A 19,931-nucleotide genomic window follows, 5' to 3' on the forward strand; every position below is an offset into this window, starting at 1 on the left:
AGGGATGCATACACATTGCCACACTTGGCAGGGCCAGGAATACAACTCATCACTAGTGGGATTGCCACAACACAGTACTGTGCAGGTATCACATGCACCACATGGGTCATACTGAGGTTATATGTGCAGAGGGTATGTGGAGGTGTCTGACATCAGACAACATGCTTCAGTATGCCAATGGGGGTTGTAGTGAGTGTGAATGTAGTTATACGCATCATACCCCACACACACAGACATGGGTGCCAGTACTGACATGCATGTGTGCACTGCTTCACGGGTGTGTTGTGGTTGATGGTGTCAGACAGCTATACAAGGCTAAGTGATGGATATACCTTGGCATCAGGCCACATGACAATGGTTTGCATTGTGGCTCAGGGGTGTAGTGTCTGGAGTTGCCCACACAGGTGGGTATTGTATTCACCATCCAGTCACCTGGGTGACTATTGCGTGTGGCCAACTCTGTGCATTGCTTGTCATGTATGTGTTCCTTAGTCCATGATATGGACAGTGTCTTGGATGTGCACACCTCCCACATGCATTTACAGTGACATGTGGAACTGTACTGGGGTGTCTGGCCCATGTTGTGTACACAGATCGTTATCAACAGATGTGCCAGTCCTGGCCTGATGTGGCAGGAACTGTTCATGGACAGCAGGTTGGCCCTGCACCTACACTGATAGCATGATACTGGTATTCCCTGGTGTCAGTGGCATCTGTCCATACAGGGCTTGTTTTTCAGGCATTTTATATCCTTTGTGGGTCACATTTGATGGCACCACATGTGTTGCAGGTGTTCAGTGGGGAACATGGGGGAGGTGCACTGTCAGCATGTACATGCCTATTGGACTGATGTAAAGGATGCCATGCCCTCTGTAGCCCACTGCAATCACACCATGGTTACTATCAGTGGGCAATATACAGGGTACTACCAACATAGCGGCTGTTGCCTAGGCAAATGTGTGTGTGTGTATATGAGACATGGGTTGAGAGTGTACCCTGAGTACTACAAGGGTTGCTAACATTGGTCAGTTGGCACTGATGTCACATTTAGGGGTATGGATTTGCACCCCAGCCTCTTGGCTATTTCATATCTGTTATCCCTGTATGGTGGACATTGTGATATATACTTGGCTCACCATATAAGAAGTTTGCAAAACCCGCTCCACATTGAGTCCAGTTGTTACACACTCACACCCACCTTCACACAGGATACGAATGACAAACACAGACACACACACACACACACACACACACACACACACACACACGTATATATTTCAGTGAGAGAGATCTCAGTGATGTTCATAAGCAGCAAAGGCAACCATGTACTTCTAAGAACGCCAGCGTCAGTGCTCACTATTAAAATATAAAATCTGCAGGCACTTTTGGTTTTGTGTTTTAAATGGTCTGATGAAGCGGACAGTGAAAGTGCTTACCGTTGTGCACACTAAATAAGATTGTTATATTTTAAAAGTCAGTACTGACATTCTTTGTAGTACCTGGTTACCTTTGCTGCTTACTCTGGTTTGGATTTTACCTCTAAAGCTGAAAATCAAGGTTATCGCCTAGATATGTTATGCTTTCAGTGCTTTCTTTATACTGTTTCTGGTTATAGGTTTTGGAGTCTTATTTTATGTTTTTTTTGGCTGCTATTAATTGGAACAACCAAAGTCACAACTCAGGAGAGAGGAAACTCTGTTTAGCTGTTTTTGGCCTGTTTTGTACATTCAGGTATATTGTGAAGGTGTGAACCATCATTTGTGTCCTCAACTACCTTTATATTCAAACAATAATTTCACATATTATTCACATAAACTATAGAAATTATAAGACCTTACTGTTAAACCCAGAAGAACACCTATAGTAATACTGTACAGTTCACATGTACTATCTTTTGGTAAGATGCATTGATTTCTGATATTTAAGCAACAAAACCAGGATAAAAGGTTAGTGCAGAGATTCATGTGCGTTACTTTGCCTAGTAAGACTAATAGTGCTGAAGGTACTGAAAAAGCACAAGTACAAAACAGTGATATTCCTGCCTAGATAAAGTTTAGTTATTTAAATTGCTTACTATCAAATATAGCTGTGTCAGTACACTAGCATTTCGAAAATACATATTGCAGATGTCTCTCTCTCTCTCTATCTCTCAATACACAAAATATACAGAGAGAAAGACAGAGAGAGGTGGATTCATTTTATTCTGCTGAATTGTCCATTCACTGGTAGAGTGAAGTGCTTGAGGAAAACACTCCTTCTTGAGAGCTGGAAATGTAGAAGGGGCATAGACTGAGTGCACATGGTAAAGGGAAGTGTGGGTTTGGGATTTAAGGATGAAAGTTTCAGCTAAACCAAAAGATTCAGGATTAGGGCTGTGTTTGTGCTCACCAGTGTTTGTGAGTGAGTGTTAAAAGTAAATACTAAGACATGGATATATTTAATGCTATGCTATACATGTGTGCCACTGTATAGTGTCTTGAGTAGTAGTAATGTTACTGATAGGTTGTTTTCTAAGGTAAGGTGTAGGGGTGGGAGTAGGGGCAAGAGCAAGGTTAGGGTTATGGTTAGCACACAGTAAGGTGTTGAGGGGGGAGTCCATTAGTGTGTTAATTTCTGGGTGGCATTCATAGTCACAGACTGAACAAGTGTGTAAGGAATCTGCAAATAACAGTGCTATATATATATATATATATATATATATATATATATATATATGTATGTATGTATGTATGTATATATATATATATATGCACATGTGGTATGTGTGAACAAGACAGCACTGGTTATCATATGTGTTACTTTTGGGGGTAGACGTTAAAAGCTCATACCCAGTGCAGCAGCATATATTCCTTTTATGTTCTTGGAGTCGTACTGCATTTTGTGAATTGGTTGTTGAGTTAGACTAGTGTACACTTATTTTCATTCTTTTGTTTTAAAGGACACTTGTGATTGTGACCTGAGAGATGATCACTGGTGCTGGCTAAGACCTTTTCTTCATGTGTGATGGCAGTGCATGCCACCTTTCTTCACATATTCGGTGAGGCCATCATATATTTGGGTGGCACCACAGTTCGTATGATATTTGATGGGCAGTTGGTGAGGATACTAGAATTGAATGTATTCAGTCTCAAACAGCCTAGTTACTAAAGGAGTGCATATAGGTTCACAGATTTATACTAAGCTAATCACCATCAGGGTCTTTATAAACTTAGCAGTGCAACTCAACCCAGTTTTATCCCTGAGTGCCTTGCACATCTATGATGGGATATGTTAGTAAAATGATAGCTAAAGGTTATGTGAGGGGTATTTTAGCTGGGGATTAAGTTAGTTACTGTCGACCTCTGTCCATCAAATATATGCAAGCCAGACCAGGGGTGAATTTGTGATTTCCCTTCTAATGCTCACAGTTTTGTTTGAATAAGGCAGAAATGAATGCTGCTTCACATGGTTAGGGAACTTATTCCATAGTACAGGGATCCCTTGAGACACATATTGGTCTCTCCAGTATGTTCTATTTATGTCACAGGCAAAGTTCTTGGATCTAGCGTTTCTGGTGCTGTTTGTTTTGCAGATGTGCAAGCGATCCATCAGAGCTAGATCTGAGGATGCCTTATATACCAGTCACAGATTGCCTCTCAGTTACCTGCAGGACACTGAGTACAGAGATAGGACCTTAAGGCGATCTTTGTAGGGCAGGATATTCATACCCTGTATTCTCCTGGTGAGGAAGCTTTGAGGGTGTTTCAGCTGTTGCAAGTGCCTGGTTTGGAACACGTCATAGGCATCATTGTACCCAGTGATGGGTCTGATAAGGGCTGAGTAGAGTGGTACTATAATTTCCTTGTATCTGGATGCCATACTCTTCCTTATGAGTTGGGTGGCATAAAATGATTTTCTTCTTATATTGGCTATGTGTTGGTCGAAAGCCAGATTACTGTCTACATATATGCAAAAATAATAAGCAACTGGGCAATAGGTCTTAGCAGTGATACAAATAAGGAAGAAATAAATGAAAATAAATCAATGATGAGTGCCAGGTAGGCTGAATAAAACTATTTAATAATAAAATAAACAATAAAACATCTGGCAAGCACTTTCAAGGTACAAGCCCTCTTCATCAGACAATTACAAAGTGCAAGGTATACAAATTTAAATAAAAAACAACCAATCAAAAGGCTGCAGAAAATGTACAGTTAATTAATGATGGTAATACAGCAAAAGCTCCCTAATGCTTAAAGGGACAGGTATACAAAAAAGGTTTTAGAGATACTGCTTCATTTAAGTCAGGTTCTTTGTCAGCTTGAAAATATAAGATCCATTTTTGTTCATAGGCTTCAGTCCTGATCCTCATGTTACCTCCCCTCTCATTTTCATCTACCAGCTCTAGAAGAAAAAATTGAAACGTGCTGAGAACCTGAAGTCAAGATATGGTTCGTTTCTTTTTTATTTCTAATATCTCAAATATGTTCCTGTATATGTTCACTGAATGTGCGATTGGTCTTACCTATGTAATATGCCCCACATCATCATCTTCTTTTGGCTGTTCCTGTTAGAGGTCGCCACAGCGGATCACCTGTTTCCATTTCTTCCTGTCCTCTGCATCTTGCTCTGTCACACCAACCACCTGCATGTCCTATCTCACTACATCCATAAATAACCTTATCTTAGGCCTTCCTCTTTTCCTGTTACCTGGTAGCTTCATCCTTAGCATCTTTTTCCCCAATATACTCAGCATCCCTCCTCAGCACATATCCAAACCAATGCAATCTTGCCTCTCTGGCTTTGTCTCCAAACCTACCAACCAGCATCTTTAACTCTGCCACATCAAGCTCAAACTCCTGCCTTTTTGTCAATGCCACTGTCTCCAACCCATATAACATAGCTGGTCTCAGTACCCTCTTGTAGACCTTCCCTTTCACTATTACTGGTACTCCTCTGTCACAAATCACTCCTGACACTCTTCTCCACCCACTCCATCCTGCCTGTACTCTCTTCTTCACCTCTCTTCCACACTCACCGTTACTCTGAACTACTGATCTCAAGTATTTAAACTCATCCACCTTTGCCACCTCTACTCCTTGTATCCTCACTATTCCTCTATGCTCCTTCTCATTAACACACATATATTCTGTCTTAGTCCTGCTGACCTGCATTCCTCTTCTCTCTAGAGCATATCTCCATCTCTCCAGGGTCTCTTCCACCTGTTCCCTACTCTCACTACAGATCACAATGTCATCTGCAAACATCATAGTCCACGGGGAATCTTGTCTGATCTCGTCTGTTAACCTGTCCATCACCATTGCAAATAAGAAAGGGCTCAGAGCTGATCCTTGATGTATCCCCACCTCTACCTTAAATGCATCCGTCACTCCCACTGCTGACCTCACCGCTGTCACACGACCCTCGTATATATCCTGTACCACTCTTACATACTTCTCTGACACTCCTGACTTCCTCATACAATACCACAACTCCTCTCTAGGCACCCTGTCTTATGCTTTCTCTAAGTCTACAAAAACACAATGCAACTCCTTCTGACCTTCTCTGTACTTCTCCATCAACACTCTCAGAGCAAACATTGCATCTGTAGTGCTCTTTCCCAGCATGAAACCATACTGCTGATCACTAATCATCACGTCCCTTCTTAACCTAGTTTCCACTACTCTTTCCCATAAGTTCATGCTGTGAATGATCAATTTAATCCTTCTGCAGTTACTACAGCTTTGCACATCGCCGTTATTCTTAAAATCGGGACCAAAACACTTTTTCTCCATTCCTCAGGCATCCTCTCACTTTCCAAGATTTCATTAAACAATCTGGTTAAAATCTCCACTGCCATTTCACCTAAACACATGCATGCTTCCACAGGTATGTCATCTGGACCAACAGCCTTTCCATTCTTCATCCTCTTCATAGCTATCCTTACATCCTCCTTGCTAATCCATTGCACTTCATGATTCACTATCCCCACATCATCCAACCTCCTCTCCTTCTCATTCTCTTCATTCATCAACCCCTCAAAGTACTCTTTCCCTCTACAGAAACTATAATAAACTAATTGTTTAGAAGAACAGTCAGCATAGAAACATAAATCTATAGAATATCGTAACTGAGGATGGACAAACCTAGGCCCCGTATCTATATATTTACAAATATTACAGTCCCGACATATATATATGTGCCTTGTCTCTGTGATGAAATACCCAGTATTCATCCATGTTTCTTGTAACAAAGATGCCTCTTTACGGATGTATTATTTTTAAAAAAGAGTTGTGGTACCTCTGTAATCAACCCTCTAAGCTCATTGCTTGCAAGTAGGATATTTCAATGTTTATTAATTATATCGCAAACAGCCCCTATATCACTGGAAAAGGTCAAAGGAACTCTAGTACTATTCTTCTTAGATTTAACTAGAGTATTAACCTGATATTGAGTGTTGCTATGAGAAACTTTCTCTGAAAAATAGGGTTTCCCTGTACTTTCCCTTTCTAATAATACTGATTCTGTACAGGAAATAGTGTCTTTCTCTTCATATCCTCTGGCTAGAGAATCTAGCTTCAAATTATTAAACGCTATCTGTAGTTGTTGCTCATCATTATGTAATCTCATGCTTCTAAGAAACTGTGATCTCAAAACATTTCTTGATATATGTCTTGGGTGCATACTTTTTTGTGGAAATGAGCACTTGTCCTAGTTTCTTTCTTAAGAATACTCATGCTTAACCCACTTTCTTCAGTCTTGCAAATACTTACGTCCAGAAAATCTCTTTTCTGTTTGGAATGTGTAACAGAAGACTTCAAGAAAGAAGTCGTACTATGTAAGAAATCAATAAATTGTAAAAAGTTGTTGTTCAGAGTCATTCCATAAAATAAAAATATCACCAACAAAATGTTTATACCATGTTAGAAAAGGGGCAAAATTATTATTCAAAAATACACATTATTTTTCCCAATCAGCTAAAGCAAGGTTGTCATAGCTATTGGCACATGCTGTGCCCATCGCTAGGCCAACCTGCTGTAAGAAAAAAAGTCCCATTAAATAGGAAAACATTATTTTCTAAAATAATTTCTAAAAGGGTACACAGAAGATTAATTTTGCTATCAGAATATGTATTCAAATCATATAATAAACTTCTGACATTCTCAATACTCCAGTTATTTGGTATGAATGTAAACAATGAAGCTATATCCATAGTGACAAAATAAAAATTCAACTCCCTATCTAAAGATACAATGACTATATAGAGGTCTTCCAAGAAAGTTTTCATATCCTTCAAAACAGTTCTGACATTTTCCAAAACAGGATGTAAGTTTTTTTCTACAAAAATAGAAATAGTTACCGTTACCCATCCCCTACTGGAAAACATGGGGAACACAGGCAGATTATTCACATCGTTATGGATTTTACAGAATCCATATACAGTAGGAATAGTGGGATGCTCTATTGAAAAATATTTAAACAATTCCTCTGTAATAGTATTTGATATTAATAAATCAAATATCAAAAATAAAGATTTTTCAATAATAGCTTGTACCACAGATTTGTTAATAATTTGCAAATGTGTCCCTTTCTTGCAACAACTCTTCCATGCATCGTAGATAAAAATCCTTATCTAATACGATGATCCCCCCTCCCTAGTCAGTAGGGCGAATCTCTAATGCAGCAGCTGCCTTAAGTTGTAAAAGTGTTTCATATTCATCATAGTGTAAATTAAAAAAATGCATTTCTAGTATCATTATTGGCAAATAATTCCCTGATTTCTTTATCACAAACTTGCATAAAGATTTCAACATTTGGATGTATCCTAGGAACAAAAACACTGGGTTTACTAAAACAGGTTGCATCACAATAATTATCATTCTTAAACAAAGCTGCAGTGCTAATATTTCTGGAAAACAGTTTAAAATTCAAAAGTACATCAGTAAGTTCTGACCTCTTAGAAGGGATGAGTGATAAACCCTTATTTAAAAGGGATAGTTGTGCTTCAGTAAGGTCAAAAGAAGAAATGTTCACAACTAAGTCATTTGTGAGCTGCTTCTTGTATTCCTGTAGACACCCCTCTCTCCTGCAGGTTGTAGTTGCCGAATCCTGCCTCTTCTTCCTTGGCTCGGCGACTGAGCTCCTCATCCCCTCATAGTTATAGGGAGAGGTTCTTTCAAAGAAAAAGGGAAGTGTGAATGGCATACAGTATTATTAAGTAATCCCCTCACTGCTGTTCTAGTCATAGCTCTCAACCTTCCATCGCCTAAATGAGGAACACTTGCCTTCATAATGTGGAAGAAATGGGCAAAATGTGGAACACATACTAATGGTTTACTAACAACTTCAACTAGGAAGGCCATAGGATAGTTAAAATATGCTGATTTTACTTATAAAGAAGATCCTTTAATGAATTAGTATGATTAATTTCTATTTACCATGGATTTCACTTAAAAAAATTCCTAACACTGAATGTGTGACAGACTCTTTCAATGTGAAACTTTGGGGAACTTCGAGGAACATGAACTTTTTAAGACCCCAAATGAGGTACGTTCCTCGTAATGAGGTAAACTTGAGAGGTATGGTTCCAGTATTCTGTGTTGCTGTCGCTAACGTCACAGCAATGGATAGTGTTCCAGTAGTAGAAGTCAGAACTTCCCCTTTTAGGGGTGGAGGTCGATTGGTGGAAATCTCCATAGTCATAGTGACAGATGTCGCATTGCTGCTGGATGCTATTCCTGTTGAAGAATGCAGATCTCCAGAAATGGCAGTAACTGGTAGTATATAATTCATTCACTCGTGTAGTTAATACAGTGGCTGACTCAGTTGTTTCAAAATGCGACCATGCAAAGACAGCACCCTTATTGAAGTCTATGATACCCCTCTCTAGTTTCCTTATTTTAGTGGTGTGAAGCCACTTTTCATATGCAGCGACACTCTCTATCAAATTATCTAAACTATCCAAAATGATATCAGCTGTGAAACTGGATAGAATGGAGAGTTGTAGTTCTTTTATCTCCTCCTACAATGCATTTTCACATGGATGAAAAAATCAGTAAGCAGTGACATGTATTCACTGCTAAGTTTCAAATTTAGAATTTGCCAATGCTTAACCAGTTCAGGATATAAATTGCCGTATGTTTGCATAGTTAACACACGTAGCCCTCTAGGTATAACATGGTGGTGTAATTCAGCTTCCAAATTAAGTCTTTGCCACTGAAGGCATTTATATTCAAACAATTTATTTTCCAGTTCTCTGTATTTAGACTTGAAGGCCATCTGTTGTCTTTCATCAATGGCTGTAGTCTCATTCCTGTTGCCTCCTATTTTAAAGGATTGGTCTCCAGCAGTAAAATCTTAGTCAGTTGATCCATCAATAGATTTTGTAAGTGACTGCATTTAGGAGTGTAATCCAGTTCAATGGATTGACCTTCAGCCATCTAGCCAGTTGCAAACACGAAAAAAGCCAAAAACATAAAAATAATAAGCAACTGGGCAACGGGTCTTAGCAGTGATACAGATAAGGCAGAAATAAATAAAAATAAATCAATGCTGAGTCCCAGGTAGACTGAATAAAACTATTTAATAATAAAATAAACAATAAAACAGCTGGTAGGAGATTTCAAGGTACAAGCCCTCTTCATCAGCAAATTACAAAGTGCAAGGTATACAAATTTAAATAAAAAACAACCAAACAAAAGGCAGCAGAAAATGTATAGTTAATTAATAATGGTAATATAGCAAAAACTCCCTAATGCTTAAAGGGACAGGTATACAAAAAAGGTTTTAGAGATACTGCTTCATTTAAGTCAGGTTCTTTATCAGCTTGAAAATATAAGATCCATTTTGTTCACAGGCTTCAGTCCTGATCCTCATGTTGCCACACCTCTCATTTTCATCTACCAGCTCTAGAACAAAAAATTTAAACATGCGCTGAGAACCTGAAGTCAAGATATGTTTTGCTAAAGCACTCATTTCTTTTTTATTTCTAATATCTCAGATATGTTCCTGTATACATTCCCTGAATGTGTGATTGGTCTCACCTATATAATATGCCCCACATAAGGTACAGAAACTATAATAAACTAAAATTTTAGAAGAACAGTCAGCATAGAAGCATAAGTCTATAGAATATCATAACTAAGGATGAACAAAACTAGCCTCTGTATGTATATATTTACAAATATTAGAGTGCAGACATATATAGCCTGGGACTCAGCATTGATTTATTTTTATTTATTTCTTCCTTATCTGTATCACTGCTAAGACCCATTGCCCAGTTGCTTATTATTTTTACGTTTTTGGCTTTTTTTCTATTTGCAACTAGCGGTATGGCTGAAGGACAATCCATTGAACTGGATTACACTCTTAAATGCAGTCACTTACAAAATCTAGCAGCAGATCAACTGACTAAGATTTTACTGCTGGAGACCAATCCTTTATTTGAAATAGGAGGCAACAGGAATGAGACAACAGCCATTGATGAAAGATAACAGATGGCTTTCAAGTCTAAATACAGAGAACTGGAGAATAAATTGTATGAATATAAATGCCTTCAGTAGCAAAGACTTCACTTGGAAGCTGAATTACACCACAGTGTTATACCTAGAGGACTATGTGTGTTAATTATGCCAGCATACAGCAATTTATATCCTGAATTGCTAAAGTGTTGGCAAATGCTAAATTTGAAACTTAGCAATGAATACATGTCACTGCTTATTGATTTTTTTCATCCACGTGAAAACGCATTGAAGAAGGAGATAAAAGAACTACAGTGCTCTATTCTATCCAGTTTCACAGCTGATATAATTCTGGATAGTTTAGATAATTTATTAGAGAGTGTAGCTGCATATGAATAGTGGCTTCACGCCATTAAAATAAGGAAACTATAGAGGGATATCACATATTTCAATAAGGGCGCTGTCTCTGCATGGTCACGTTTTGAAACAACTGAGTCAGACACTGTATTAACTACACCAGTGAATAAATTAAATACAACCACAGTTACTCCCATTTCAGGAGATCTGCAGTCTTCAACAGGAACAGCGTCCAGCAGCAACGCCATGTCTGTCACTATGACTACGGAGATTACCACCAATCAACCGCCAGCCCAAGAAGAGGATGTTCCACCTTCTACTACTGGAACACTATCCGTTGCTGCATCGTTAGCAACAGCAACACAGAATACCGAAACAGCAGTGAGGGGATTACTTAATAATACTGTATGACATTCACACTCCCCTTTTTCTTTGAAAGGACCTCTACCTATAACTAAGAGGGAACGAGGAGCTCGGTTGCGGAGCCAAGGAAGGAGAGGCAGGATTCGGCAACTACAACCTGCAGGAGAGAGGGGTGTCTACAGGAATACAAGAAGCAGTTCACAAATAACTTAGTTGTGAACATTACTTCTATTAAACTTACTGAAGTGCAACTATCCCTTTTAAATAAGGGTTTATCATTCATCCCTTCTAAGAGGTCAGAACTTACTGATGTACTTTTGAATTTGAAACTGTTTTCCAGAAATATTAGCATTGCAGCTTTGTTTAAGAATGATAATTATTGTGATGCAACCTGTTTTAGAAAACCCAGTGTTTTTGTTCCTAGGATACATCCGAATGTTGAAATCTTTATGCAAGTTTGTGATAAAGAAATCAGGGAATTATTTGTCAATAATGATACTAGAAATGCATTTTTTAATTTACACTATGATGAATAGGAAGCACTTTTACAATTTAAGGCAGCTGCTGCATTAGAGATTCGGCCTGCTGACAAGGGAGGGGGGATCATCGTATTAGATAAGGATTTTTATATACGATGCATGGAAGAGTTGTTGCAAGATAGGGACACATTTGCAATTGTTAACAAATCTTTCGTACAGGATATTATTGAAAAAGTTTTATTTTTGATATTTGATTTATTAATATCAAATACTATTACAGAGAATTTGTTTAAATATTTTTTAATAGAGCATCCAACAATTCCTACTGTATACGGAGTCTCTAAACTCCATAAGGATGTGAATAATCCGTATATGCGCCCCATAGTTTCCAGTAGGGGTTGGATAACAGAAACTATTTCTATTTTTGTAGAAAAAAACTTACATCCTGTTTTTGAAAATATCAGAACTGTTTTGAAGAATACGAAAACTTTCTTGGAAGACCTTTATATAATCACTGAATCTTTAGATAGGGAGTTGGATTTTTATTTTGTCACTATGGACATAGCTTCATTGTTTACAGTCATACCAAATAACTGGGTCACTGAGAATGTCAGAAGTATATTATATGATTTGAAAGCATATTCTAATAACAAAATTAATCTTCTCTGTACCCTTTTAGGGATTATTTTAGAAAATAATGTTTTCCTATTTAATGGGACTTTTTTTACAGCAGGTTGGAGTAGAGATGGGCACAGCATGTGCCAACCTTGCTTTAGCTCATTGGGAAAAAGAATGTGTATGTTTGAATAATAATTTTTCCCCCTTTTCTAACATGGTATAAACATTTTGTTGACGATATTTTTATTTTATGGAATAGCACTGAACAACAACTTTTACAATTTATCGATTTCTTACATACTACGACTTCGTTCCTGACGTTTTGTGTTACATATTCCAAACAGAAAATAGATTTTCTGGATGTAAGTATTTGCAAGACTGAAGGAAGAGGGTTAAGCACGAGTATTTTTAAGAAGGAAACTAAGAAAAGTACTTATTTCCACAAACGTAGTATGCACCCACGACATATATCAAGAAATGTTTTGAAATCACAATTTCTTAGAAGCATGAGATTACATAATGATGAGCAACAAATACAGATAGCGTTTAATAATTTGAAGCTAGATTCTCTAGCCAGAGGATATAAAGAGAAAGACACTATTTCCTGTATAGAATCAGTATTATTAGAAAGGGAAAGTACAGGGAAACCCTATTTTTCGGAGAAATTTTCACATAGCAACACTCAGCATTAGGTTAATACTCTAGTTAAATCTAAGAAGAATAGTACTAGAGTTCCTTTGACCTTTTCCAGTGATATAGGGGCTGTTTGCGATACAATTAATAAACATTGAAATATCCTACTTGCAAGCGAAGAGCTTAGAGGGTTGATTACAGAGGTACCACAATTCTCTTTTAAAAATAATACATCCCTAAAGAGGCATCTTTGTTACAAGAAACATGGACAACTACAGGGTATTCAATCGCAGAGACAAGGCACATATATATGTCGGCACTGTAATATTTGTAAATATATACATACAGGAGCTAGTTTTGTTCATCCTCAGTTACGATATTCTATAGATTATGCTTCTATACTGACTGTTATTCTAAAATTTTAGTTTATTATAGTTTCTGTACCTTATGTGGGGCATATTAAATAGATAAGACCAATCGCACATTCAGGGAACGTATACAGGAACATATTTGAGATATTAGAAATAAAAAAGAAACGAGTGCTTTAGCAAAACATATCTTGACTTCAGGTTCTCAGCACATGTTTAAATTTTTTGTTCTAGAGCTGGTAGATGAAAATGAGTGTGGAGTTAACATGAGGATCAGGACTGAAGCCTGTGAACAAAAATGGATCTTATATTTTCAAGCTGATAAAGAGCCTGGCTTAAATGAAGCAGTATCTCTAAAACCTTTCTTGTATACCTGTCCCTTTAAGCATTAGGGAGTTTTTGCTCTATTACCATCATTAATTAACTATACATTTTCTGCTGCCTTTTGATTGGTTGTTTTTTATTTAAATTTGTATACCTTGCACTTTGTAATTGTCTGATGAAGAGGGCTTGTACCTCGAAAATGCTTACCAGCTGTTTTATTGTTTATTTTATTATTAAATAGTTTTATTCAGCCTACCTGGGACTCAGCATTGATTTATTTGTATTTATTTCTACTGTCTACATATGCTCTCAGATCCCTAACTTCAGGGTCAACCCTTAAGGGTGTTTTATCAAAGAAGTAATTAGTTTGGGTGGATGACTTCCCAAATGGCAATATAATGCAATTCTTTGTGTTGAGTTCTAATCTTTGGCTTTGGCACCAGTCATTTTTTTTTTGTGTTAGACCCTCTTGTAGGATGCAGGTGTAATGGGAGGAATCTATGATAACTCCCAATTTACAGTCATCTGTGAACTTGGTGAGCTAGAGATCTTTGACATTATCCTTGACTTGTGAGAAGTAGATGCCAAACAGCAGCAGGTCCAACATGGATCCCAGAAGTACTCCACCGGTGAAATATCTCCTGGTGGAGGCGGTCTCCCCAGTCCTGACTTCTTGGGTCCTATCTGTGAGCCAGCCTACAATCCAGTGAATTATGTAGGGATTTGTACCTAGTTCTGAGAGTTTGTGAATAATACTTGAGTGGGATATTGTATTGAATGCCTTGGCCAGGTCAAGGTAGGCTGTATGTACCATTTTCCCCTCATCTCTAGCCTTGGTAATCCTCTTATAGAAGGTAATGGGCCCAATGTCTGTAGGTTGCCAATGTCCTTGTTGACTACTTCCATGATAATTCATTCCATGACTTTGCATATTAGACTTGTCAGACTGATGCCTCTGTAGTTACTGCAGTCAGTTGATGGTCCACACTTATGACCATTGTAGTCCTCTATTCATCTGGCATGTAACATGTTTCGAGGCTTTAGTTGAAGAGTGCCTCAAATGGTCCTGCTAGGTCATGTTTTAGGCTATTTTGGAGGCAACCAGGGATATTGTTGGGACCCACTGAAGCAGTATTTTTTGTTTTAGCGAGCACCGCCAAGACCTGCTCCCTGTTGATAGTTCGGGGAATATACTAGAAGGGATTTCACAGGGGGTAGTGAGGGGAAGTGGGGGGGGGGGACTGAAGTTAGACCTAAATTTATCAGCCAGTAGATTCACTATGTCACCCTGGTTAGTGAAGGTTGTGCCATTTAGGACTAGTTCTGCACACTGCTGAGTGTTACCTTCAAGTTTGTAGATATAGCTGGAGAAGACCTTGTGATTGTCCTTAGCCTGGGAGCCTATCCTGACCTTGTAATTGTCTTGTTAGACTTTATTAGACCTCTTGGTTTCTTGTTTAGTTGAATCAGAGAGCTCTTGTCCCTGTGAGGGTTGCTTTTTTCTGATTTTGGCCATGACTTTTTATTCTTTTGTTATAAACTCTGCTAAGGTAAGGATTCCACCAGTGGGGTTTGTTTTTAGTGTTATATTTTGGCTTACTTCTGGTAGGTACAGCAGCCTCAATACAGCCATTTACATGTTTACATAGGATTCTTTGAATAATTCTGCATGGGCAGCTGTGTTCTCAGGGTTTGGGGGATCTGTGAATTTTGACAAACTATCACTTAATAAGATGTGGCTTGCTTTAGAATAGTTCCTAACTGTTAAGTTTTGTTGGGTTTTCCAGGATGATTTTTATTTGAAAAGAAACAGCTTTGTGGTCTGACCTCACCAATGAGGACATGATACAGGGGAGGGTGCAATGCTCTCCCATGTTGGTAGGTATTAGGTCCAGTATGTTTGATCCTCTAATTGGAGTGTGTATTATCTGGTCCAGAGTATTCATGTTAATAAGTCCAGGAAATATTCCCCTGAGTTGGAGACAATGTATGTTTCCCAGTTTATAGAAGGGTAGTTAAAGTCTGCCATGAAGAGGGTATTTGGTTGGATGATGAGCACTTCTAGAATAGAGAGTGACCTATAGCTGGCCAGGACATGTTAGGGATCTTGTTTGTGGAGGACTGGATGTGGTTGAACTGCAGGACATCATCCTGTTTAACCAAGCTGGAGTTGTATTTGTTGCTAATGTAGGCTGAGACACCTCCACCTTTAGCCCCTGTCTGTGCTGCTGTTGGTATAAATCTATAGAAGGCACTGTAGCCTTGAACTGCCTGTGCACCTTCTGTGATTTTAAACCAAGTCTCAGTAACAGCACAATGTCCACATTCTCCAGAGTGAGGAGAGCTTGTAGGGTGTGGAGTTTCTTGTTTACACTCCTGCACTGAGCAATAACAACTTAAGGTTGCTTTGATTTTTTTTTTTTTTTTTTGCTACATTGGTACTTTTGTCATTCTGGCATTGCCTAAACAAGGCTCTACAGGAGTGGATAAAGTTTTAGCCAATATATAAAACCGGGGGGGGGGGGTCAGGTGCAGACCATCCTTAGATACGAAATGTGGTCTGTTAACCATGTCCTCCCATGCTAATAGCTATTGGAACCCCATGGTGTAGCACCAGACACTAAGCCAATTATGAAAATCAGTCATTTTCTGTTTAGACTGGGGCATCATCCTTGGTGAAGGTAGAATGCTGCTCAGTGTAAGGCATACACCTGTCTGTGCACATATTAAAGAGATACACAATGTCTGTTTTCATTCTCAGGCCATTTACACCCACATGGACTGTGATATAATCATACTGGCATCTGCAGTGCAGTGACCTGAGTGCATGCTTTTTATTGCAGATTCTAGTTCCAGGTAGACAAGTAACAGTTAGTTTCTCCTTGTCCAGGCTGGTGAGAGGGGCATCTGTGTGTCATACAATAGGAAAAACACCAGAAGCCACAAGCAACTATTCAGAAAACACCAAAAATAAGAAGCAGTCAAGTAATAGGATGAAAAAGATAATCTATTTAATACATCCGTCCTGGTACCTCGGCAGTTCGCCTTTAGTGGAACAAATAACCATACAAACACATCCTCTTTTTATATGCACATCAATTAATCCATTAAATTACTACTTCATTACATCACTAACCCTTGTGATGCTAACACTTCAAATACAATCAACAAACCACTTTATATAAAGCAATACATACTCATTACATACTTTTATGAAATACTTAATGCTGAACTGTGTGGAAGACAATACAAAATGTATTTAAAATATATTTAAATGCATATTAATTCATTCAAATTTCATAAATTCTTTACCACATGTTATATAACATTCATTAAATATTCACTAAATATTAAACTATATACAATAAATAAACGTATAAAGTATTTAAATACATATAAGTTCATTCAAATTTCATTAATATAACCTAAATAGTTCATCACTACTATAATTTTTACACTATAATGTCACTATCTAAATTCATTCCTCTGGGGTACAATGTATGATACCCTAAAATTATTCTATATTCTAACCTTGTTTTATTGTAGTCATTCAGTTGATGCCTACTTGGACTCTCATGAGACTAATTTGGACAATGTCACGGTGACTGATTTTGAAAATGTTGCGGATATTGTTTCTGTTAATACTGTTAATCCTGCTTGCAATGATTTAAATGTAGTTAACCTTTCTGGTTTGTGTTTGTCTGATGATATGCTGAGAGTTTTGTTTAAAGGTACCAAGTTTGTACTGACTAAGCTACCTTTACTTGCGGACGTATTAGTGGATGTTAGAAAATTTGTTTGCAAATTGAATTTAAAGTTTGTTTTTTTTTTGAGCGTCAATGTATTTCTAATGTTCAAACTGAGAATACCATTCCACCAGATGATGAGTTAATATTTTTAATGAATTTAAGTATATATGATTACGATGACTCAGTGCTTAATGAATGTGAAAATGATGACATTGATACTACTGAAGATATTAACCCATGTGTGGATGGAAGCTTTGGGGGGGGGAGGGTTATGGGCATATTGATGTCCCTTGTTTTTCAAGTGATAGCACCTTTATTCCTCCTAAATGTTCGCTGGCTATGAATGCATTTGAACATGTTGCATATTCTTGTATTGAAAAAGCATTCAAGGAATTTTGTAGACAAAACAGGTCATTTAACCTTAGTAAATGTGAATGGGTGGCTTTAAAAGAGCTGAGAACAAGGTTAGATAAGATAACTATAAAACCAGCTGACAAAGGGGGTAATTGGGTGGTGATGGACACTGACAAATATGAATGTATTATTAACACTTTGTTGGGAGAGGACACATATGTCAAGTTGAATAGTAACCCTTTGAAACGTTATTCAGATGAACTTACTGAATTATTAGAAAAAGGAGAAAGGTTAGGATTTTTTACTAGCAAGGATGTTAAAAAGTTAACAGTTAAGAAACCCCGTCATCCGTACATTTATATCATCCCTAAAATTCATAAAAGCATGATGAATCCGCCAGGAAGGCCAATTATTTCTGGCTAGGGCTCTTTTGTTGAAAGGGTGAATACATTTTTGGACTTTCATTTTAAAAAGTATCTTCCTAAAGTTTGTTCCCATGTAAGAAACACTCAAGATGTATGTCAAGGACTGCATGGGGTAGAGTGGAAAGAGGACTATTATTGGGCAACAGTTGATGTTTCATCTTTATATACCAACATTAACAAGAGATGGGGTTTAGAGGCCATGGAGAAAATGATGGGTGAAGGACCTCATACTATGTTTCTGTTATGTTTGTTGGAGTTTTGTTTGACACATAATTATTTTATGTAAAAGAAGGACTTCTTTCTACAAGTTAAGGGGACTGCTATGGGTGCAGCTTTTGCACCTACCTACGCAGTAAGATACATGGGTGAATTTGAAAAAGAATTTATGTTTCAAAGTAATTTTTTTGTGAATAATGTTGTCTTTTATAGACGTTACATTGATGATCTTATTTTTGTTTGTAGGAGTGATATGTCCTTGTTTGAGAAATTTATGAAACATCTGAATGATAACACACATGGGTTAAGATTTATTGTACAAAGTTCTTTTAGTAATATATCATTTTTGGATGTAGAATTTTATATAGGGAAGGATAATTTGATACAACATAAACCCTTTAGGAAATCAACTGCGGTGAACAATTTTTTGCATGCAAGTAGTATGCATCCACCCCACCTGATTAAGGCATTACCTGAAGGAGAATTTAAGAGAATTTTAAGGAACACCTCGGACCCAGATTTATGGGAAGAAGCTTGTGATGAAATCTTTACCAGACTCTCATCTAGAGGGTTTGAGAGTACTGCACTTTTAGGTATCAAGAACAAGCTATGTAGAGTTAAAACTTTAAGAAGGGGTGGATATCATAATTATCGCCATCTGTTGTCGGTTGTTTCTGCACAAGAAGATATATTTTTTGTATCTAGATTTTCTGATTTTTCAATTGTTGAAAAAATTCTTAAAGAATTGTGGAATGTTGCCTGTGATAACATAAATGTTGGACATTTATTTCCTAGGTCTATCACATTTTCATACAGTAGGTACAATAATCTAAAAGAACTTTTGAATAGAAAATTGGAATATTCTACTGATGCGAATGGTGGCATGCATTGCTGTGGCCATTGTTTGGTTTATGACAAGGTAAAAAATTTGCATGGAATGAAAATAAATGGTAAAAGATATTTAGCATTTGAGAGGTTTGATTGCTTGTCATCTGGGGTGATATATATATTTTGGTTTGTGATTGTATCACACCCTTATGGTATATCGGACAAACCACCAGGAAGGTTAAGGTTCGTATTTTAGAGCATTTGGGAGATATTAGGAGGGGAAACATGGAAAGTCCTGTGGCCTCTCATTTTATCAAAACACATAATGGCAATATTGAGGGTTTTTCATTTAGTGTATTGGCCAGACCACATTTCTGTGCAGGAAACTTTAAGACTGAATTAAGCAGGTTAGAATATAGAATGATTTTAGGGTATCATACATTGTACCCCAGAGGAATGAATTTAGATAGTGGCATTATAGTGTAAAAATTATAGTAGTGGTGAAGTATTTAGGTTATATTAATGAAATTTGAATGAACTTATATGTATTTAAATACTTTATACGTTTATTTATTGTTTATAGTTTAATATTTAGTGAATATTGAATGAATGTTATATAACATGTGGTAAAGAATTTATGAAATTTGAATGAATTAATATGCATTTAAATATATTTTAAATACATTTTGTATTGTCTTCCACACAGTTCAGCATTAAGTATTTCATAAAAGTATGTAATGAGTATGTATTGCTTTATATAAAGTGGTTTGTTGATTGT

Source organism: Protopterus annectens, chromosome 9.part0 (genome assembly GCF_019279795.1).
Source record: "Protopterus annectens isolate FY-2018-M chromosome 9.part0, PAN1.0, whole genome shotgun sequence".
In the NCBI taxonomy this organism is placed as follows: domain Eukaryota; kingdom Metazoa; phylum Chordata; order Ceratodontiformes; family Protopteridae; genus Protopterus; species Protopterus annectens.